Source organism: Rhipicephalus microplus, chromosome 4 (genome assembly GCF_043290135.1).
Source record: "Rhipicephalus microplus isolate Deutch F79 chromosome 4, USDA_Rmic, whole genome shotgun sequence".
Taxonomy (NCBI): Eukaryota; Metazoa; Arthropoda; class Arachnida; order Ixodida; family Ixodidae; genus Rhipicephalus; species Rhipicephalus microplus.
The window spans coordinates 127655047-127678757 of NC_134703.1; the positions used below are offsets into that span (position 1 = coordinate 127655047).

The 23711-nt window shown below is 47.7% G+C and overlaps 2 long non-coding RNA genes across 2 annotated transcripts in view; both read left to right on the top strand.

Annotated features, from left to right (window-relative positions):
* Positions 1–23711, top strand: part of LOC142814605 (uncharacterized) — a 163774-nt gene that overhangs the window by 68143 nt on the left and 71920 nt on the right. The window lies entirely within an intron of this gene.
* On the top strand, positions 20052–23218 carry LOC142814601 (uncharacterized). Its single transcript, XR_012894964.1, has 3 exons — positions 20052–20281; positions 21250–21328; positions 22924–23218. It is a non-coding gene; the product is annotated as an uncharacterized LOC142814601 (long non-coding RNA).

Consider the following 23711-nt stretch of genomic DNA (forward strand, 5'->3'; position numbering starts at 1 on the left):
ACAAGTTAACCGAGCGCTGCACAAGCCAGTAAAGAGAGAGAGAGAGAGAGATGGACCACACAAGCGCGAACAAAGCGGCACCGCTGCGCGCGAAACGCAAGGCGCGAATTGCCAACTTCCTCTGCGGCTCAGCGACGGCTGGTGGCACGGGGCCGCTCAACCCTGAAGCGCATCGAAGCAGCAAGGCCGTGGCTTCCTGCCTTTCGAGGAAGAGCTTTTCCTCACCGCACCTTGGTCGCCGGCGAAGCCCGTTTTTTCATTCGGCCGGCCGGAGATTCTCCACGCACGTTTGTCAAATCGCTCTGTTCCGCCTACTTTGACGCACACTTTGTTCATGCGCTCGGCTCTGTTGCATAAGGCCGTAGGGAAAGATTAGCGAGTGAGGCACATGTGGCGATACGGTTGCTAAAGGCGCCTGCAAACGCTGGGAAGAAGCTCGACGTTCTAATGAAGGCCAAGGTTCTGTCTTATACCGCATGAGCCTAGCGATCGCCTGTTGGCGATAATGGTGCACCTTACTGATGATGCGACGTTGTATCCAACATCTTGGTCTCATTGAGCGGCATTATTCGTATAAACTATCAAAAGAAAAGAAAAGTGAAAGAGAGAGACGAAGAAGTCTTTTCAATGTATACATATACAAAAAAGCCTTTCAATGCAGCGACATTTTCCCGCGCTCGTTGTCAAACAAAGCGTGCTCATCATGTGTGAATCACACTGTGCACTTCCTTATTATGCTAAGGGCTTTATGTTGAGACGTGTACGGAAACGCAAGAATGAGAGCCTTCCACGTATATCTGCAGCTGCATGTTTACATGTTGTAAGCTTGCGTTGTATTGCAGCACTACGACGTGTACAGCAATAGTCGCACACGCAGAAAGTAATTAAATAGGAAAAAGGTGACAGTAAAACGAAATCTAAGGTCAGTTCTCGTGCGCCAAATATTTGAGGTGACTTGCGTATTCACGAGCCGCTAACACCTCGCAGAGGTGCATTTTCGGGTTGATTAATCCGATTGATTAATCCGCGTTCATTTTCTGACACGTACCGATGCGTGTTGACGATCTCTCAAGTGACGTACGACGCAATGGATAATATTTCAGAAAAGGAGAGAAACGTTCAATGAAGTAAGTGGCAGCTGCTCTTCTAAAATGATGAGAATTACGGATGATGATGATGAAAAGAAAGCCCATGCACGACCGAATATGATATCGTGTTTTAGTTTATGCTCGATGTCCCGTTTTAAGCCTCGTGCATGTCAAATGTTCCCTGTAACGCGTACATACACGCTTAGTTAACGTCTAAGAAACAACCGTGCACGGGCAGTACGCATGATCGTCATTTTCTAATTATTAATTGTTTTATTAAAAGTAAGAGTTGCCCTGATGATTATACACAGGCTTGCTGTCGAATTAAGCCATATACACGGAGTGTGCTAGCAAACATGATAGTAAATTGTGTACAGGAGCAAGTATACTCCTTCATCCTATATACACCGTTGAAACGTACACCAAGCTGGAGTAAATCGATCCTTAGTTTGAATCGAGTTGAACGGGTGCCAACATCACGTCGAAGAACGATACCGGGCCCGAATATGTGCGCGCTTCGTTCTGTTCGTTAAATTTCACTCGAGGTTATGCTTACAAACTAACAATTGTAACAACATACAGGCTTCATTGTGGCGCGCCGCTTCGGCCACACGTCGGAGACGCAACAAATAAGCGCAAATGAAGTACAGTTGACGAACTGAAGAACAGAGAGGACGCTGCGTCACTATGTTTCCTTTCGCCCGTCTGTTGTGCTTTTTTTGCGCTAATTAGTCATGTGTGAAAGTCAATTCGCGCGAAGTATATGGCCCCGACTCGCATCTCTTATACGTCATAACTTGCTAATACTCATAAAAAGAATCGTCGTCGATGGAGGCGGAAATGTTGTAGGCCCGTGTGCTCAGATTTGGGTGCACGTTAAAGAACCCCAGGTGGTCGAAATTTCCGGAGCCCTCCACTATACGGCGTCTCTCATAATCATATGGCGGTTTTGGGACGTTAAACCCCGCAAATCTATCTATAAAAAGAATCGTCTCTCTACCCTCCTTCATCTTATGTGAACGCAGCAGAAATGTATACCACGTCGAACGGCCGCCGACGTCAAAGTCGCGGCACTGTCCTTCGCGAAACTCGGCGGGTGAACGGGCGAGAGGACGGCGTGAGCTGCGCTTCTGCGCGGCATTTTCCAAAGCGCACGTCTCTGCGCCTGGCTCTCAAGCAACAGCCGCTCCTCCCACAGGCGTCCTTGATGCGCACGGCCGAGCGCGGCTTGAGAACCGAAGCCAAGAGACAAAAGCTACGCTACAGCATGCGGAGAGTCAGCGGAGGGCCAGGCCGGCTCAAGGGGACGACGCTCAGGTGCACGGAGGTTGGCACGACCGCCGCTCACTTCGCCGCAGCCATCAGCGAGGTTATACGAGATGGCGATGCTCTCACACGTGTATACAACCGCCAAATCTATATACCACCCCTCCTCATTTTTTTTTTCTTTCACTTCCACCATGGCCGCGATTTCCGTTTTCTTTATTTGTTGCTGTCCACGCTATATGTTCCTCCCCCTCACCCTCGAGTTTGCTGAGAGTGCACAGAGAAGCGAATTACATAAGCGTTACTTGTTGGCCAAAGGTGACCGAAAGGTAAATAAATTTACGTCGTGAGATTTATGGCGAGAGCAAGGTTACCATCAGGACAAGGGATATACTTGCAGTGAGCAAATTCGGGGAATAATTTGCGAATTGCTCGCCACCGGGCGGTCGCTTGTTTTCTTAGAGTGGGGACCGCGCAGCAATTTAGATTTTCAAACGAGCCCGCGTATAGTGAAGCACTATAGACTGCCGTATATAGGCGGATGGTGCTGCCACCATATGGTGTTACAGACGGCCTTCAGTGCGAGACCGAATGAGAGAGAGAGCGATCAGAAATCAGTAGTAAGGCAAACGAGAATAAACATCCTGTTTACTATACCTAGGTGTGGGGGTTGAATAGAAAGATAACCAAGCGAGAGAAAGTGAGAGAGCTGATGCACGCAGTCGCTGTCCTTCACTGCCGACGGAGACGAAAGAAATGCAACCAGCGCATGTACAAAATGTTCGAAATTTGTGCTGCCTCATTATAGATAGGTTGTCTAATTAAGTGTCCTGTTTCACCTTTGCATCAATGGATGTTTTTTCTTTTTTTGCATGCGCTTGTAGAGGTGACGAAAATGCGTAACTTACACTCGTTGTACGTCTAAGATACCCCACTTATAACGCCATCGTCAAATCCTGCGCTTGACGCAGAAATTTGGGCACGTTGGTGGGTGTTGAGTTTGCGCGTCTCGCGGTGCAGACAGACTGGGCATCACCTTTTAGTCGATGTCCAGTGTGCGTCCTGCTTACATGTCTCTCTTGTGTTCCGCTACGCTTGCCAACGTGTACAAGAGGTACACTTAACGCGGTCTGCATACGTTTATCCACTGTCACTCTTACAGCAGGCAGCGCGGCGCTTGGCACCTCAGCTGCATAAGGGCTTCACCATTCTATGCCTATCCATCTGTCCATCTGCATCGAAGCCACCGAAGCCTTTGTGTCGACAGCTCCGTCCTTCCACCACACCAGATGAATTCTAGATGGGCAAAATTAAGTTAGATGCTCGTACTATACATTAGTCACCTTGATCGATCGGGCGAGTTTTCAATGATCACCCCTATTTTATTTCTACCAACCGCTTGAAGAATAAACTGATAGCAGTTAATTCGGTACCACTTCTGAAATAAAATAGTCATGTGGCGAGTTTTCAAGAAATGTTGGTGTGAATATTTGAAAATTACATAACACGCTTGCTTATTGATGATTTTGACCGAACACAATAAGAGTTGAATATACACTCCCCTAAATTGTTTTAATTGACACTCGTTCAGGAAAGTCACTAGCTGGTCAATATTTCCTTTTGACTCGCTCAAAAGACGCTCAAATCTTCCGCAAAAAATTGATATTCAATAGAAACACGGTGGCCGAATATCCTTGTGTAACTCAATTGGAAAACTCAATAGGCGCTTAGTTTAAACGCAGTACAACCTATGGAGAAAAGTCAATTTAGCCTCAATTAAATCTCTATAAGCATTTTTGTAAGGGTCTGCCAAGGCGAGCGCAGTCAGTCATGTATCGCAATGCGATTCGTAACACGAGAAAAGCACACCAGCCCATGAAATGTGCGCTAGAAGAAACCATATTTTTTTTACTACATTCGATCACCCTAAAAGAGTGCGCACTTTGAATAAACACTATGCCGCACGTAACCCACGAATTTCCTGGAAGCGAGCATAGAACAGCGAACGACTGCGCGCGAATGCTTTCTCGGGCCATCGAACAGCGGCATGAAACTCGAGTAACGCGCGAAGAAGAGGCGCTATAGCGTATACACGTTATATATAGTCTGTATACACTTCCACACAAAACAGCCGTTTTCCCTCCGAGAGTGAGACACTCTAAAAAACAGCAGCCCATTTCCGATGGGTCTTCCAACTTCACTGTTACCCGGTCTAAAACAAATCGAACCACAACAAAGGGGCAAGCGCCGTGCGAAGCGAACTAGCTTCGAGGCGTAAAGAAGCGCGCCTACGTGCTTCCATTTTTCTTCCTGAACAAGGCCGCGGCAGGCGTCATATTTTATTCCGACTACACGGAGGCTGTTGTTGCGCGCTAACTTTTCTTTTCCTCTTGCCCATCCTCCCGTGCTCCCTCACATCTTCAGGGTCTTGTAGCAGCGTAGAAAAGCCCGCGCTGCTGTATACTGCCTAGCTGACGCCCTCTTCATCCAACACTCGGCAGTCTGCGGCGCACTGCCCCCCCCCCCCCCCCCAACGCTCGCTGATGCTTTGTTTCGCGCGGTGCCGACCGAAAACAGAGCCCGGTCCCTGTTGTCTTGTTTTCCCTCTCGCGTCGTCGCCACTTGGCTCCGTCGAAGCCGGAGGCGCCCTCGGAGCACTCGCAGGGCGCGTTTTTCATTGTCACCGTCGCCCGAGTTAGAACGAGAATAGGAGGAGGAGGAGGAGGAGGGCAGAAGCCGACTGGAAGGCGTGTGAGTTGTGTCAGTTAGGGAAAGCTATGCATTCATCTTCATTCCGTTTCGCGCGACTCTGCATCACGTCAGCACCGGGATCCCCAAGACCGACCCGCGGGTGCAGTCGTTGAAGCGAGTATACATCTGCGTATGCTCGTACGTGCATATACATGTGCAAACAAGCGACGTGCCAGAATGCGAACGAGAGAGAGATACTTGACGTGTACGCGGTATAACAAGACGCAGTGTTCTATACTTTCTCGAGAAATGTGTGACAGTAACAGTTACAGAAGGACATCAAAGACTCGTTCGAGACTTGCGTATACAGACGGATTATGCGCAAAATTCCGCTTGGTTCGTAGGTATACATTATATAGTCTCGTAAGATCCAGCCGTTGTGTATAGCTTTACGTATAATGTAAGGAACAATGAGGAATCGGGACACGAATCGGGTATGGAGAAGATACTTTTTTAAGCGAAGCGTACTTGATGTATAGCCTGATTGTTGCAATACCTCCAAGAAATAGAATGAGCATGTGCTATAGTGTTCCACCTGCAGTAAGGGTAGAAAGAAGCCCTCGGTATATAAGCCCCCATGGGACGCAAAATGTCACAGCTTTTCGCTAAAGGCACCTGCTATAGGGTGGGTGGGTATACCTGTCTTCCCAAATTAACGTGAAACACGGACATTTTTCCCATTGCAACTGTATATATACACAATGACCACATAAAATTGAGTTTGTCATAACGTACATGAAAAAAAAGAGAACCTAGCTCTTTTCGTACAGTTTCCCGTTCATAATAATCTTATTCGAAACTGAACATCATGCTTCTCTCATTGTGGGAATTTCGTAAACAGGAAATATTCTTCCTCCTGCCTTCCTTTCACTTACCCTTTTTCGATCTACCTGTTTTGTACAGCGATCTTTATGGCGTTTCGTTGTTCTGCATGCGCGCGTACGGTAAATGTGAAGTTCTCTTAACCTCCGACCACTATAAGACATTGCCCGATCTGCAGCCCAGCAAATATTGTTACAGAATCTTTATACACCACTTTTTCGTATTACTATTAAGAAAAAGAAAAAAAAAGAGGAGGGATAAGGGGAGGACGGCCTATAGGTCAAATGAGTGCGCTCAAAACAGCGCGCGCATACTCTCACAACCAAGCTCAATCAAGAATAACGTAACAATAAAAGGCAGTGGCCCCCATGGAAGGCTTGGTGGGTGTAGCTTCAAGAGAGCTACAGAGCCTGTGTATGCTACGCAGTGCATGCCTCGCAGCTGTCCAGCACAGCGGGCCGAATGCGCGGCTCTTCGGAAGTCCAGCCGGCACGCGGGGAGTCCAAGGAAGGAACCAGCTTCACGCTCTGAAGAGCACGGACCCAGCTCGCGGACTGAATCGTCCCTGAAACTCGTAATCAAGCGCGGACCAGACTCCTGGCCTCCCTTCCCTCCCACACCCGGTGGTCGCTGCAGTTCCTGAACATGGAGGAGCGGTGCGTGTTGTCCGCACCACGCGACGCCCGATTCAGCGAGGAAAGACCCTGGAAGCACACGGCAGTATATACTATAGTATACACCACAGTCGGGAAAGAGCGTCGGGCTCGAGTCGACAAACGCGCCCAGGGCGCGTGTAGTTGGCCCGGGCGGGGGAGAGGGGAGCTAAAGGCTGGCAGGAGAGAGACGCGGAGAGCGAGAGAGGAGCACCGAAAGCTCGCCTTTTCCCGACGCAATCTTCCTTTTCCACATGAACCACTACCACCACCCACCCGACGCAAGAACCGCCGGCGCAGCGCAGCGCCGAGGTCGAAGCCACGCCCGGCCTCGCAATCTCTTTCCTGCCAACGAACGAGAGGAAGCGGAGAGCTCCCCGAAGGGCGCGGATTTGCGGCCTGTCAGGGCCTTAACCGCCGCTAAAGGCTCCGCAATCCACGGGCTTACGGACTTACTTCATAAGGCTAAAACTTCCACCCGCCCCGCTATCTCTACCCCGCTCCCCATATACCGGCCGCTTATATACACCTCTTCCTCGGGCAGCAGTTGTGGCTCACGAACGGGGGAAACTGCAGCGCGCTGTTATGTATAGGAAGCAGGGAGCGCGCTCGTCTCTATAGCTGCGCCTTGCCGCGCAGGAGCGATTCGTATCTGAGCGTGCACGCATGTAATACGGATCGAGCCTTAAGGGAGCGTCGGGAGAGTTCGGCGTATAAATGCGCGCGTATACATATACACACGCGCGCGCGTGCAAGTTAATTGGAACGCTCGCCGTACGCGCCCGAGCTGTAGAAGGGTGACTCCCCGCGCGCACAACCGTGGAAAGCCTGCCATGCCTGCCGAGCGAGCGAACCCAACTGGAAGAGCTTCGACGTCCGAGGAAACGGGAATTCTGCGCGCGCTATACACCCTGTATATCGGAGCACCGTTTCATCCGGCATATTAAGGAAGCGATCGGGCTTTCGAATGGGCAGCTGCGCTGAATGAAAATGACGTATGGTATCGCGTGGCGAATCGTCCTGCCGTTGCACCTTTTTCAGCGACTCGTGATTTGATATTACAAGGCGAGTTTCGTAGTGGGGATTTGCAAAGTTTGGCTTTTCGCGCTATGAGCGGCTTTGTCACGATAGGTATACCTATATAGACGCCAAGCACGCTTTCGTTGTCGCTGCAAGTGAATAATATCGCTGTGTGGTAATTGGTCAAGAGCTCATATATGTTATTAATGAAAATAAAGCGCTGTGGGCTAAAAAAAGCAAAATTCAAAAGACATTTGTTTATGAGTGAGCAATCTATATACCAGTAACGTATATATACTTCATGGTTGCAAAAATTCATCAGAAAAACCGCATACTGTGTACAGGCGGGACCGCTGTTAAAGGGAACACTTGTGTGCTCGCGTTATGTTTAGATTTCAATCTCTTCCAAAAGCATACTGGCCAAGATTTGCCTAAGAATATATCAGTGATCGACAGTTCTGACTCCTTTTATAGGAGACTGCAGTGCATGGACATTGTTTCCTTATCCACGTGATGTTAGATGGCCGGCAACATGAACGGTGCCCGTTGTATATAATCTAAACTTCAACAGCGGACCGTACTGTATACATTTGTCCATACACTCCAGACATGGAAAGGTGTTACCCGTTATAGAATATGCAACAATAGTGATCGTGTGCCCAATATGCCCAAGCTGAATGCTGACCTAATAATTGCTGCAGCGTCCAATGAGTCAACCATTACCCATAAAACACGCATTTACGATTCGCCCGTACCTAAGTATATATATATACTTTTAAATGGAATTCATTCGGTTTACTTGTGAGGTGTTGTCTCTGCCAAAGCGATCACATGTGATACAACCATGACATATGATAGCAAGAGCGGACTCGTTTCCAAGTCACTCACCGGAACATCCCAACGCCTTGGTTATCCCATAGTAAGCTTCGGCCGCGGCGATGGTCCCTCAGCCAAAGGCCTGCAAGAACATGAACAAAAAAAAAAACTATATCAGCAACTGCACCCATTATGAAACACGTTATAGACAAATTGTACAGTTATCAAACTTCGTTCTTTCGAGCCTGTGTAATATATACCTTCCTCAACTTGCATATATGTCAAATATGCCAGCAGCAAGGGGTGATTGTGGCGTCGCATAGTTTGCTTGCCGATTTCCCAAAACCTCAGTAGCATTGTCACCACAGTTCAAAGAAGTCTAAATAATACTTTAATAATTTAGTACTTCCTTCTTTAATTAATTATGCTTTAACACATATTAAACCACCCGCATGCTTAAGCGAGGTGTTCCTTTAGTTTACGAACTTTTTCCTTAAATATGCAATATTAGGTCTTTCAGTTGCCGTTCATGACGCACACATTACGTGGAAATCTGCGTCTTTGAAAACTCATGGATGCGCAATGAAACGATTCTGATTCGTTCAATGAGCAAGTGCTTGCCTTGATCAAGGTGCTTAAGCAACTCAAGTCCGAATATCGTCAGTGACAATAAGGACTTGAACTGCTAATATACGCAGCGGTGATGATTTATTGCGGCTTAACAGAATACTAGTAAAACAAAATTTAGAGCAATATATTTCAGTAAAAGGCAAACACAGAAAGAAGAGTGGCTGCAGATGCTCAACCACTCCGCAAAAGAGAGACGCATCAAGCAATCCCAGTCCCAGAAAACATGATAGCCAGTTTGTCTTTACACAGTAGATCGTATATATAGCGATCAGCGTCAACACTGCCCAGTATTTTCCGCTATCTCGCATCGTTGATAATTATGAACCACCGTTTATTTTTCTTCTGTGTGAAAAGGGTTGCCTTGAGGATGAAAAAATAAACATCAAGGAACTGCGAATATCAATCAGGGACGAAGCAATTAGTGTGAGCGAACCATTCGCCCATTGTTTTAGTGTATTAAACGGTGAGATGCACTACTGCTAATACGTACTATTACTACTGCTAATACGTTATATAATGTGTACAATAATCTGGCCGGCATCTGAACTACATATACTGTGAGAATAATAAAAGTAACTAAAATCCCTCTGACAAGACTTGAGTAATGGAACCCATGGAGGTTAAGCACAGCTACACTCCTATTTTATATGGAACCTATTTGTTTTCGATTAGTTTCGACGTTAGTGAGTGGCTTGCCCATACCATTCTTATCACCTCGGGTCACTGCTCGATCGATATAATACTGATAACTATTTTGGTAGCATAATGAGGGAACATTAATTTTATTTGCGTGACTTTTACACGCAAGTTTGTGTTTCGATTATAACTCCCTCATATTTCAATGCCACCATAAGAAGAATGTTAGGAAATCAGGACGTTTACAGCGGTCGACACGCGATGCGATAGCTGACATTCGCGCTAAGGGAGTCATTGGAGAGAAGCTCAATTGCACCGAGAGATGCTTGAATCGAGTTTAATAATTGATACTACGCGAGAAGGAGCACATTACAGGTGACCTCAATGGATCTGGGGATCCGTTTTCTTGGTTTATATTACCATGTTCATGTACTCTTTCCCATCTTTCAGTGCGCGATATCAGACATGATCAAAGGCTGGTTCACCTTACGAATTGATTGTTCCTAGCGAGACTGTGTATTATACGCAGTGTCATTGTGAATGACACGTAGTGCTCGTCAGGCCATCTTAAGAAAGCTGGTGGGGCATTTCTCGCTATGTATATTTGTGTCGCTACAGAGCTGTCATTTTGCGTCAGCATCTTTCATCAAATAAACCAGACTCCTCTTTACGACTTGGTGCTTTAAAATAAGGACCGGCATACACAGGGCGGGCAACAACGGTTGCTTTTTGCGCACGCAACATTGCTCGTCCCATAGTCATACACACCAAGACAACAACAGACAGTGCTTTCAATAAAGACAAAAAACGAAAAGAAAAATAAGACTTCTTGCTAGAGAGGAACTCCTCGAAAGGCCACACCTCAGAAAGAAAAAAAAAAGGCACGGGAAGAATGCCCCTGACACGTTGGGCCGCTCGCCGCATGGAGACAAGGGTGGCCCGCTTTTTGAAAGATGGCGCCGGCCAATCAGCTACGCCCCGCAGGGTGTTGGTCGTGTTCCAGGACGAACCGACGTCTATCCCAGACGAGGAAGGAAAAAGGAGATCTTCTAAGCTGGTCCTGTACGCTTTTACGCACGCATTTCTATCAATTCACTTGTCTTTTTTTTTTTTTGCGCCGCCCTCAGCATGGGTCGCACCCACTGAGCGGAATCTCTTCTGAAAAGCACGCCACCCTGTGGTACACTCGCGCGCACACACACACGCACGGACCACGTCCAATGGGGCCTTCAAGCCGCGCTCTGTGGCATCGCAGTGAACGTCGGGATTAGCAGCGGTCCGTGGGTGGGGTGTCGGGCCTATTGATGAAGCGAACCACCCCTGCGTCCCCGCCGCGTATTCGCTTTGGTCAGAGGAGGATGACAAGGTGGCCGGCACCCCTGCCTGCGTACACACGGTCGCCGCGCTGCAGATGCGGCGACCATATCACTATGCCGGCGATGCAATCGCCTCCACCTTGCCCGATGTATTCGCGTCGCTATTCGCGCCTCCGTGTGAACGATCTATAGCTAAAGGACATCTTTTACGGGAAAGAACCACGCTTCCAATGAAAATCGCATTACGGGAAACCGTTCTGAAGCTTCTCCGGCACGAACGGCTATTGACAGTGTGGTCTGGACTGTCAATTCGCACTCGCTGACGCACCCAATCTGTGCGTGATAAGTATGAGTATCTTTAAAATTACGTCACGCAGCCCAGAGTATGCGTGACACACCCACCCGGTAATATTAGCACGCAGGTCCATCAGAACTGTATACAGGTTTTGGTCTTGTTATTCAGTGCTGCAGAAGGAAAACAGCGCACGCCGAAAAACAGAGATGAAGGCAGGCATTATATATTATAAACCTCGTCCTGTTCTTGAGTGTACGCTTATTTCTTTCCGCGATGTTGTAGGCGAACCGTAACAACAGCTAACACAGTAACACAGCGCAACAACTGCATGGAACTATTCAGTACCGAGGGATACCTGACAGTCGTTCTGTATACAGTGGAAGGCGAGATATCGCTATCGCGTTTAACTCTTGAAGGTGAAGCTAAACGGTCCCCAAATTTTCCAATTGCTAATTCCGGTCATACATACAGGGCGGTTCACTATATATAGGACGAGGACTTATAGTACAGAGTCCTACATCACATATTCTGTCACTGCATCTGACAGAAGGACGACTGACAGTTGGAAACACCGACTACACGGCGTGCAGATTTCAATCTTACGATGCCCATATTGCGGGTCGACACCAATATCCGTGCCTGCGTACCTTTCTCATGATTTATTCACAGGCCGGGGAAGACACGTACAGCATTGCCTGGAAGCACGAGGGTGGGACGAGACTTTTCCCACGGAATGAACCGCTCTCAATAAGACTCGGACGGTTCGTGCCGCGTATTATAATCCTCCCGTTATAACGAGCTTTCCGCTACCGAACACCTTGGCGACGCATGTGTGTTGAGAGAGAGCAGAGGAAGCCAGTGGATATATCTGAAGGCAGAACGTGCGGCCGTGCGTGCCGCAAGATCGGTCACGACCGCCAATGTGATTCGTGTCGCGGCTCAGTCACGCAGGCAACGGTTCTGGCTGCCCGTGCGTTTTCTTTCCTCGCCACCCGGGCCGTGTTATCGCTCGGACAGAGAGATTCGGCAAGCCGAAGCGAAGCACGCCAGCGGTCGTGTGCAGAAACAGCCCCGTTTTTCCTGTTTTTTTTTTCTCTCTCTCTCTCGGGCGCCGAACCTCGCGTTGCGCACGTTTCGTTGGTCAGCCGACAACGAACGAACCGTGGAAGGACGGGTGACGAAGATGATGATTGCCAGCACCGAACGCCTCGGTCGGTGGGCCAAAGGATGATGGGACGCCCGCGGCCAGGCGTGACCGAGGGACTGCCGATGACCTGTCGGAGTTTACCTTGCAGCGGCCAAGGCGCGCGACGCGGAAACGAATATACGAAGCCAAGGAAGAAGAAAAAAGTACACCGCTGTCAGCGCGCAGAGGCGAGTTGCGGCGAGAAACTGGAATATTCGCGCTTATGTCGTGCTCCTATCGTTCGTCGCGGCGATATTCGGAGCAAGCTTTTTTTTTTCCTCTTTACAGTCAGCGCAAGTGTCTCTCTTTCTCCACCAACGTCTGCATATTATCACGAGCTCTCTTTCCTTATCCGCCTCCGCTAGGCACTTCGGGTGATTTTACGTGTTTGTGTTCTATTGCTATCTTCAACAAAGATTTTACATCACATCACTGAATTACATCTACTTTCCCATTACTGGAAGGGTAGCGGCATGAAAATGATGCTTGACAGCTATAGCGGCCGAATAAGACTTGTGAAAAAAAGAAGTCATAGTAATAGTAAGCTATAGTATGTCTAGCTGAATGACAGCATAGCACGTGTTCCAGTACTTATACGTTTCAAGATGTCCAGTCAGACGCAATGAACGATCTGGTGAAACTGTCTTGGATTAGGCAGCTGGGAAATTGAATCAAAGGCGGCTATATACGATCTATGAGCTAAGCACCTAAAATTAATGCCCCACGAGCTACACAACACGCGATATCGCGCTAATGCCGCTATTATAAATAAATAAATAAATAAATAAATAAATAGATCACGTGCGTTTTTCTCGCTGTAAGAAACGAGCGAGCGAGTGGGAAATATTGGACAAATAATCGCCACTGGTGAAAGCGAAACTATATACGCTCTTCACATCACAGCATCGCACGGTTATTTTGAAGCTAAGAACCGGAACGGAATGGTTCCGGTAAGGCAACCACCGGACTGAAGAACGCGATGAAACCGACCGAGTCGTCTAAAAGACCTCGGACCTCACGACAGAAAAGCTCGTGAGAGAGGGGGGACATCACCACTTATCCTGATATCGCATTGCCGGCCGGCTCAAAACTACATAGCACGCGCTATGCCCTTCACACATAAGTCTGCGCGAGGTTGTTCCCTTCGCGCCGCTCGTCAAGAGCAAGAGCAGAGAGACCCAGAAGCCCCTGAAGCAAAAAAAAGAAAGAAAACAAAAAAAAACACCGCCCGTTTCTCAGCGCCGGCGGCGGTGGCACCTGTCGCCATTTTTCTTCTCCCGGCTGAGATGACGCCGCCGCGTCCCCTATTGCTTTGTTGCGCTCGCCAGATCGTCCCCTCGCCCTTTCTTTTTCAGATCGAGAAGGGGAGGAGCTAGGCGGGGAGATGGGGAGGACTCTAATGCGTTTTAAATCGACCTGCGCGGACCAACCAAGCCTGCAGCGCGCGAGCCTTCGATGTCGTCTCGCTCAGCATGAGAGCTGCCGACAATCGTGACGCGACTAGGAGAGCCTCGCGGGAAGGCGGTGGTGAAGGGGGAGGGATACAGCATCGACTTCCTTATGCCTTACGCTGCGCTATGACACGGCATGACAGTGGCGGCGATGGCTGCAGCCCGAGGAGGTGGATCTGTGTCCCGAGGCCAGATGCAGGACTTCGTGTTGAACGAGGGTCTTAAGATTCGCGTATACAGACCTGGCGTGAAGCCACACGGCGCGCACTATAGCAGATTGACGAAACTATAGCAGATTGACGGGATGCACGCGAACCGCGTCTCGGAGTTGTCTCTCATTACCGGTAGTCCGTGTGCACAGACGTGGGAACAAAAAACTCCCAAGCATTTTCCCGAGGGTGAACATGGTTAAGTGCGAATACACGGGGTGATGCTATGAGGGGATTTATTAATTTGCACTATTATATTTATTAATCACACTAGGGTGCCTTTATGGTGTAATGGTTCCTGGGAATCGCAATTTGATCACACGGGGGAGTTTACGTTAACTCACTGGCGAATGCCAACGGATTTTAACTTTACTCCCCCTCACGACCCGCTCTCGACGGGAGACTGAGAGAGAAGGCGGGCGCGCGAGAGAGAGCGGTGCGCGCGCAGCTGCAGCGAGCGAGGAGAGCGGAGGAGCGACACCGATATCAGCGTCGCGTCCGTGGCTTATTCGGTAGAGCGTCGCGCTGCGGCCCGCCAAGTCCTCTTTCTTTTAAAGATAGAGAGAAGACTGCGGACGCCGCCGACGGCGGTGGATAGTTTGGGGTCGCTTATAAAGTGTATTCACACTTAAAATTAGGGCCCCCGCGCGAGAACGCACCGCAAACAATGAATGATGATCTCGAGTGCACACCCAGGAGCGTTTATCGTGCGACGGTGGCGTATACCTTTCCTGTGATCGGTTGTGCGGTAAATGAGGCTCTCCTCTATCCCGTAGACGGTGTAATTAGTGGAATACATTGGTGGGCCGAGGTAACGGGAAAAGCTCTGGAGGTCAATGGCATAACACTTTGGATTTTGCGCATTCCTGCGATAAATTACCACAAACCCTCTGCCATGCCAGGCCTAGGAGTAAAGTTCGTTTTGCTTAAACGCCGAGTCTTCATTTTCGTGGAACAACTTTTTGATGCTACTAGCGCTCAAATAATATGCATTCTTTCTTTACACATGTGGCTTAGGCGCAGCAAAAAATGACACGCCATGTTCTTTCGCCACTAATGACCGAACAGTTATATTGCCAGTGGGTGACCGAGAGGATCTTTAACAGCCATTTCAGAACGACCGGCATTGAATACAAAAACGCTTACTCTGATTGGAGAAGTATTACAACCTAAGTCCCATAATAATCATCGCCCATCTATTTATTACCTGGTGAACGTGGCAATGCGTTGTCGAGCGACTCATGCAATCACAATTTTGTCCTAGTAGACGCCATGGCATCATACATAAAAAATCTTCACATTATAACGCCGTATGTAATCAATCGCATTCCGTCTTTGACTGTATATAGATGTTTTGCGGTCATTCATACTCATAACATTAATCTTTAAAAAAAAAATTGACCGCAGCTTCCCTCTGGGGAACACTGAGGAGAATGCGGAGCATATAATTGGTTAACGGGGTGTTAAAGTGCGACTTACTTGGGTCGATGGCTAAATTGGTTAACGTGGTTGTGAAATGGGGTGTTAAATTGCGACTTACTTGGGTCGATGGCTAAATTGGTTAACGTGGTTGTAGGAGGGGGTGTTAAATGAGTGAACACGTACACACGTATGCGAAAGGGCGGCGCTGGTCGAAGGGACGTCGATCATTGTGTTTGTGGATTCGTTGGAATTCATTTCACCGCGACCTTGGACGTCGACGCGCCGTACAAACCAACCGACGAGCGGCAACTGAGCGAGCGAGCGCCGACCTTGAGTATATATACAGCTCGACGGCGCATGCACTGTCAGCTGTTGAATGTTCTCGAAGCGCGACGCCACATGCGCGTCCACTGGAGAATCAGGAGAATTGTAGATGTCGAACGCGGTGTGTAGAGGAGGAAGGGTGCACAGATGGTGGAGGAGTGAAGCACGCGCGGTGTGTAGAGGAGGAAGGGATGCACAGATGGTGGAAGAGTGGGCGACGGCGCGACGGCGCATGCGCGCGCGTCAGCTGTCGAACGTTCGAGAAGCGGTGCGGACGGCGCGGACGGCGCACTACAAGGCGCGAGTATAAGATGCTTCCGCATCTAAAACGTCATGTAAGTGTCTGCTACCTACGGCCCCTAAAACCCTTCTTCGCTGTTTCATATATAGTATACCAGTTATACTAAACAAGAACGCTCAGCATCACTCTACGCAGGTCTCTTTACATAAAACCTAGAATTTACTCGTCAAATGCATGTTGGAAGGTTGCCATATGCTTCTAATGCTTAAATATTATTATCCACGTTTCAGTTGCATAGGTTAGATAAATTGTACCATCTCAGTGAAAATTTCTACCACCACATACATAATTCACCATCGTGATGAAAAGTTTTACGGCATAATGGTGGATGTTCTAGCCTATAGATAGACACCAGGTGTGTATTTGTGTGCCTCACTCAAGACACAACTAAATCTGGTTCATGTATAACTGAACTGCACGAGGGTATAGGATGTATTCACCAAGCTCGGCCCATCAGGCGGCGCAAGCAAGTGTGTACATCCGATCGCCATAGCCGTGTTCAATGGAGTGCTGCGGCATGACAGTCCGATGTCACGTGAAACGATATCAGAACAACACGCACATCTAAGCCGCTTGGTTGTATATGGGCCTACACCGTGACCTCGCACGTGACTATGACGACTGCCACGCATGGCACCACCTGCGGAAGACGTTACGTGGATAACTCCAATAGTAACTTCGATGATACTCATTTAGCGTACTTGTAGGTGGCCTAAAACCGCTAATAACTGGCATGTTAGGGCTGTTGCTCGCGGAACCATCCTTCAGGCGCGAGTACTCGGGGTTCTTTGACAAGTTAAGACGGTGAGCGCAGAATGAACCTGCCATGACAGAGGGTCTTGGGAGGGGGGGGGGGGGGTGACACGTTTTACAGTTCGTACTAGGAGCTCCGCTGGAAGACCGCTCCTGCCAGCACTTCCCCGTGTTTTTCGAGTCCCCTCTTCAACCGACCAAAATATATCGCCGACGCGGAGCGCCCAAGCGCGACCGGCGGTAAATCCTGAGCCGTCGGCTGGTGCCGGAACTCAAAAATACATGAGTGAGACCAGATTAGAAGCTCCGTGTTGCCGATGCGAATCCTCTTCCTTGAGATATACTGCCGCGTCACTACCGCAAACATAGTGCGCCAAGCCCACCTACAGTGTATACACGAAAAAAAAATGGGGGGGGGGGGGGGGAGCAGGTATAAGAGAATGTAAATAGTTCGAATTAAGGTTCTTTGTTTTCGGTTCTCTAACCTGGAGATCTCCTAATATTGTTACCGATATTTAAGAATACGTTTGTATATTTGCTACTCTTGCTGGTTTTTTTTTTTTTTGCTATCATTTCGGGGAGCACGTTCTGTTTTCGTGCGCTTGCTCAGGCATCGTGCCAGGAATGGTTCGCATCTTGCCGCCGTTGGAAACGTGAAAAACGACCGCACGTCATTCGTTCTCTCTGCTAGACTTTTCAACCAGACAACTTGTCTCACTCCGTGTCCAGGAGGAACGAAACAAGCGAGAGAAAGAGAGAGAGAAAGAGTATATAGGGACGTGTACCTGCTGTGTGTGCATGCAGGCATGGATCTTTGATTGATTCGAGCGAAGAGAGCTACGCACGTGCTGTCAAAGCAAGTCAGGTTTCGCCGTAACCGCATGGCCAGGGGACGCCAGCAAGTAATATATCACGGTGCGCATGCTTCTCGGATGGCTTGCGTTTAGAAACGCACCGCTGTCCTATACGGAACGTTAGGTTATTCAGTGCAGCGGTATTGATAGCACCGTCTCAGTAATGCATAATGCAAAGCGAAGAGTCACTGACAAGTATCCTAAAATTAGACACGTGTGAATGCAGCTGTCGTTAAAGTAAGGAAGGGAAGAAGGGCTAGCCGGTAAGCCAGAAAGGCACCTGGCTGGCTGCATGCCCCATGAAGACTGGGGACTTACAAATGAGAGTAGGAGAATACAGGACCAACAGGAGAAACATGGCCCCGTTTAAAAATGCTGAACGTTGAAAAATGTTGAAATGGTAAACATCGCCTATGTCGAACAGAGACAGCCCTTATTGCTTTCATCATCCGATAAAATAAACGAAACATATGAGCGATACGGTGAGTTGGTAATCCATCGTCAAGCAAAATTTCAGTGGCACAAAAAAACTCAAACGTAAAGAACTGAGGCGACACATACAAGAGTTAAAAGAAGGCGAGCATTATAGCACTGTACCAGTCCTTCTTGCTTAGCTCCTCCAAAGAAATATTTGAACAGCCCAGGAAAACACGATTGTACAAACCAGTCGTGTTTTTCCGCGCTGTTGAACTCTGTATTTGCAGTAAAATAAACATGGTCTCCTTCTGCTTGCGACTTCCAAGGTGTTCTAAAAATACAACAAAAATATCTCTATATCGGTATCACTGTCACACAGAGTCGTTCGTTGGAATCTATAGTGCTCTTGAACATGCCCACATCGGCCTTGAATAGACTTCCTCTTTGAACTAGAAAACCTTAACATACATGTATAGGAACGTGACAGAAACTCAGAAGAACCAAAAGCCGGGTGTGTGTAGTGCGACGGACGGGGTGCTGCCAAAAATGGGGACCTAAAAGGTATTCTCACAATTACCCGCTCGTGTCCTCGCGTTTTCGACATTTTTTCTTAAGGAGGGAAAAATGGTAAGCGGCGGCGATATCAGCCGCAGGCCGACGGTCGCCTTCAATGGGACGCCGCGCAGTGTGCAACTAATACCCCTGTCACACGGGCACCCCGCGAAGACCGTTTAACTCCCTCGTCCTTACGACAACGAAGATGCGGTCCGTGTCACACGGCTATCCTTACGCAAACGAAGGCAAACGGAGCATTTTGCAAAGGACGTTCGACGATCTCCCTTCGCAGCGAAACGGGGTACACTCTAAGCCAAAAATGGCCAAAATGGGAGCAACGGCTGTTTTTACTCCTTCAGACCGACTGTTACTCTCCGAAAAGACCAAGCGGAACAAGATGGCCGACTTGTTCGAGAATGGGGGAGCAACTGTATTCATCTTAAGTTTGTAAGGGAGCAACGGAAGGAGGAACCGCTGTAAATGCTCTCGTCACGCAACGGTTACTCCCCGGCAGGACACCGCACACAAATATGCATGCCGCCCACATTGATATTCATGGGCCAGATTGTTGTTTGTTCTGTGTGCCAAACTTCACCAAACCGAAACAGTGATTTATTTTAGCATCCGTAGATAATAAGATAGCAGCGCTGGCTGAACACAGAAGGCCTGAGAATACAGTACGGCAAATACCTAACACACGCAGCAGCAGAATGGAGAGTTGGCACGTCAAAGCGGACCGAACGCCGAAACACGTGCAAAACAACGATAAAAAAAGCCTAGACACGCCGTTCGTCCGCGAAGTAAGGGCGTCAAAGTCGATCAAGCACCAAAACACGCGCATAAGAAGCCCCCCCCCCCCCCCCCCCGCCCAGATATATCGGAGAAGGAAAAAAAAAAAAAAAGCGGACCCAGACGCGCTTCTCATCAGCCATACACTTAGTAGCGCGCTTCACCGTGTAGTTTGAGGGCAGAATGACAAATCTGCGCCATCTGCGCCCGCACGACAAGTGTGGCGCTAGCGTAGCAAACGATGTAAATTACAAAGTAATATTTATTCAGTGTTTATGTTGACTAGCACTAAATAAAAATTACACTGAACTTTTTATATTTATTTATGAGTTTTAGTGTACCTCAGTTTTTTTTATATAAATGTATTAGGAGAACACACTGAAGTTATTGCGCTGACGCCTGTGCTGCCACTGCTCGACGTTTTTTTTTTTTTTTTTTCGGCGCAACTAGGTTCGCGTTCGCACTACTAACTCATTTTCATATGGTCTGTGGTTGGCGAGCACATGGACGTGCGCGCTTGTGAGCTATGTTTTGATCGTGTGTGTGTGTCGCAGATTTGCGTTTCTACTTATTCGTGATGAAGGTTAGTGTATATTTATCTTTATGGAGCGCGAAGTAGTTGTGGATTTTGCTGCTAGGTCGAACAAACACATCGTAAACACGTCTTCAGCTATCTACAAGCCTGTTCGCTCGTCGGACAAAGGACTGTGCATGCATCAGCGTGCAGGTGAGTGGCATTTCCAGCAACATTTAATGCTCTTACAATACATCGTTGAGTGGTTGCGCTATTGAAAGAGAAATGATTTGCTCTTATTCACCGTATGCATTGCTAGCCGTATCGGACTAAATTACCTCTATTACCGCCTGCATACCCTCTTGCTTCCCCTGTCACCACTGCAGTGCCAGTGTACTTTTGCAGTTAAAAGTTCATTTCCGCAACACTACCTCGCTTGAAAAAACATTGGGGCGGGGTTGTAGCTGCATTCATACTGGCACTTTTTTACCATTGGCTTTATGTAATGTTAACGGCTGAGTGTTGGGACCTTGGGCCGCATTTTTTAGAGATGTAAAGTGTATGTAAATCAGTAAGTAAACAAATCATTGTCGCATCACTTCACTGGCATAGCCAGGCGGTTGCGCACAGAATTTTTTTAGGCCGGGCGTAGGGAGCCCAAATTGACGACCATATTCGCTTGCCCGGCCTATTCAGATAAGCGGACCCCCCCCCCTCCCCGCACGCCTAAAAAAAAAAAAAATCTGCCCACATCACTGCGTCACTTGCTTCACCTCTGCGCTGAACGTACTATTTTATAAGCGCACCATCAAGCGAGCAGTTTACATATTGACAGAACAATTGGAGGAGGAATGACCCAAATCTTTCAGATTTCTTTAGTGATGCAAAACCTTAGCGAAACTGAATATTGTAAAAGACAATCATAAATGCTGTATGTTCTCGTTAGCGCTGTCATTATTCTGCATCATGAAATCTTTATGCGCTGTGAAAACTTGGCATGTCGTTGAAGTCACATATCGACGTTAATACCAATCGACGAAAATTTCGACAACCTCAATAACGCCGTTTGGGATTTGCCGCATGCACATAATTAGGCTGATTCCCACTTGGCTGTTCTTAACCTGTCTTCACTGCTACCAAATGAAACAATATTTGATCCATGTCTTTTACTTTTTTTTCAGGGATATGACACAAATTTGGTTATACTGCAGATAAAGATGCTCCCAACGATGCTAAAGTACAGAAAGCAAGTGAATTTTGGTAAGTGCAGACTTTTTGTACTACGTATATGAAAGCATCGCTTTTTAGGGGCAAACTGTGCATGTGTTGGCCAGAGAATAGTTCATTATGCCACATGGTTACACTGGCACTGACAATTCGACATGGCTCCGCTGGCCCGTGTGTGTGCTCACACTGTTACCGTTAAGATAAAATGTTTATGTTTTCATTGCAGGGATTGCTGTTTGTACTAAAAAGCCAACTGCCAAGATTTGTTTACGCTGGTACTCCTAAAAGTATGCTTTCCCTATTTACATGGATTTTGGCTTGCACAAAGCATAACACTTGGGCCTAGATTCACAAAGCTGTCCATGCGCAGGCCTTCATAACAGCGTTTCTTGACTTGCCTTTACCCTGTTTTCTGCAGATGTTTCGTGGGTTTAAAAGTGCCACAGCATGTTGACCTTCCCCACTCTGAAATATTCGCGTTCAAAGTTCCGCAAGAGTGGGCTTAACTTTCTTGTGCACCTCTTTGCTAGTCCAAGATACTGAAGTGTTATGCTCTTACTAGAGGTGGCAGTGTTTCTAATGTTTGTATTTCCATCACATTGACCAAGTATGCGATCTTGGCTTGACTGGTAGCACATCCTCAACAAATGTCTTTGTGGCACATGTAGAAGGCAGTACAAAATAAATAGGCAGACATTCACACCGGGAGCTAACTTCTAATAATGCTTTTTTTTTTTTGGAAACCATGGTGTGCTTACTCCAATTTGTCTAACAAGCAGTAACCTGTTTGGCTGTGAACCAACAAGACGTTGAACTAATAAAAGCTTCACATCTTGTTGCTCTCAAATATATATGTATTGGCAAGCTATCTGTGACACTGTCAAACAAAGAATCAGAATATCTGTGCATGCCTCAAGATATATTGCTTCGTTTACATATCTCGTGGCTGTGACTCGTCAACCGAGTGAACAAATGCACCCTAGTTTTCTAAATTTAAAGCATTTTTTGAAGGTAGCACGGTCTACATTTATTTGTCTATAGTTTTGTCCAGCCGTTTGCGTCAGGTACAAAGAAATATACTGAAGATTATCATGTAGCCTCTGCAAATGGTTGCTTTCAAGCAGGCTTTGCATGCTTGGCTTGTGCCTACAGGTATTGCACAATTCAAGACGCAGCAGCGTATGATAGAACAGTAGAATCGAGAGCAACTATGTGCACGAGCTAAATAAGTATTTTAACATGAGCGGACAGTACGTGTTATTTGCCACACACATGACCTCGTTTAGAATGCCCATTGGTGAATGGGCTCATAGAAATGTCACTCAGCTGTGTATAGGAAACAAGTTAACTGAACCTAAGGGTATCTTTAACTGCTACAAATATGCCTTGTTGAGGTGCTGCACATTTTCTTCCAGAATATTGCTGTCTGAGACATCATGTGAAGAGCGTCTACCACATCAGCATTTATATGGCTTGCCAAGTAACGTTTGGCCGAACCTTTCTTTTTTTCACATTTCGTTTTGCAGCAGACATCCTAGAATGTAAGCGCTGCTGCAGTGTGTGTGACTCATTGTTATGAATTGATTCTGGCATGTTTAACCTCACACTTCTATTTTTTTTTCTGGCAGCAATGAGATGCTTCACATATGCCTGCGGTGACGTTCTGCTGCCCTAGCCTGATGGAAACACCAGCTGCGAAACTTGAGTTCTTCAGAATTGGAGAAGTTGCCCTTCTCTCACCAATGATGACACAGAGTGCCCTATGCTAGAAATTCAAGATTGTTTTTCCATGGATGACGCAGAAAACCTTTGATGTATTATGGTGTTTGTTTAGTGCTGGCTGTGGTGTGGCGAAGTCTACTTTTACGTGTGGTCACACGTTGCCTCATAAAAAGAACAATAAAGCATTTATTTTCCTTTCAATATTGTCCACTTTTTGAAGCACCCAAGCAGTGCTCTTCCAAGGAGCTCTCGCCATGTGTTAAGCGTGTGACAAGCATACTCGAGATAAATACTCATTTCCCCAAGGAGTAACTGGAAGCATGTGCAGTTGGTTTTCAGAGAGTAACTGCGAACACGTGGGAGGAACGGTAAAGAGTAACTGTTGCTCTTAGAAGAGCAACTGGTGGGAGTAACTGGTTGGTCAGCAGGGAGCAACTGGTGGGAGTAACTGTTGGTCTGCAGGGAGGAACTGGAGGGAGTAACTGTTCATCCCCCGAAGGAGGAACTGAAAGGAGAGCAACGGTTCCTCCCTCTGCAGTTACTCCTTTTAGGAGAGTAATGGGAGTGGCAATGCAATTGCTCCCTGAAAGGAGCAACCCCTATACCCCTGTTGCTCCGTTTTGGCTTAGAGTGTACTCTCGTCCCTAGCAGTCTAGAGGTGAGAGAAAAATCTCGAGCACTAAGCGGCCGCAGT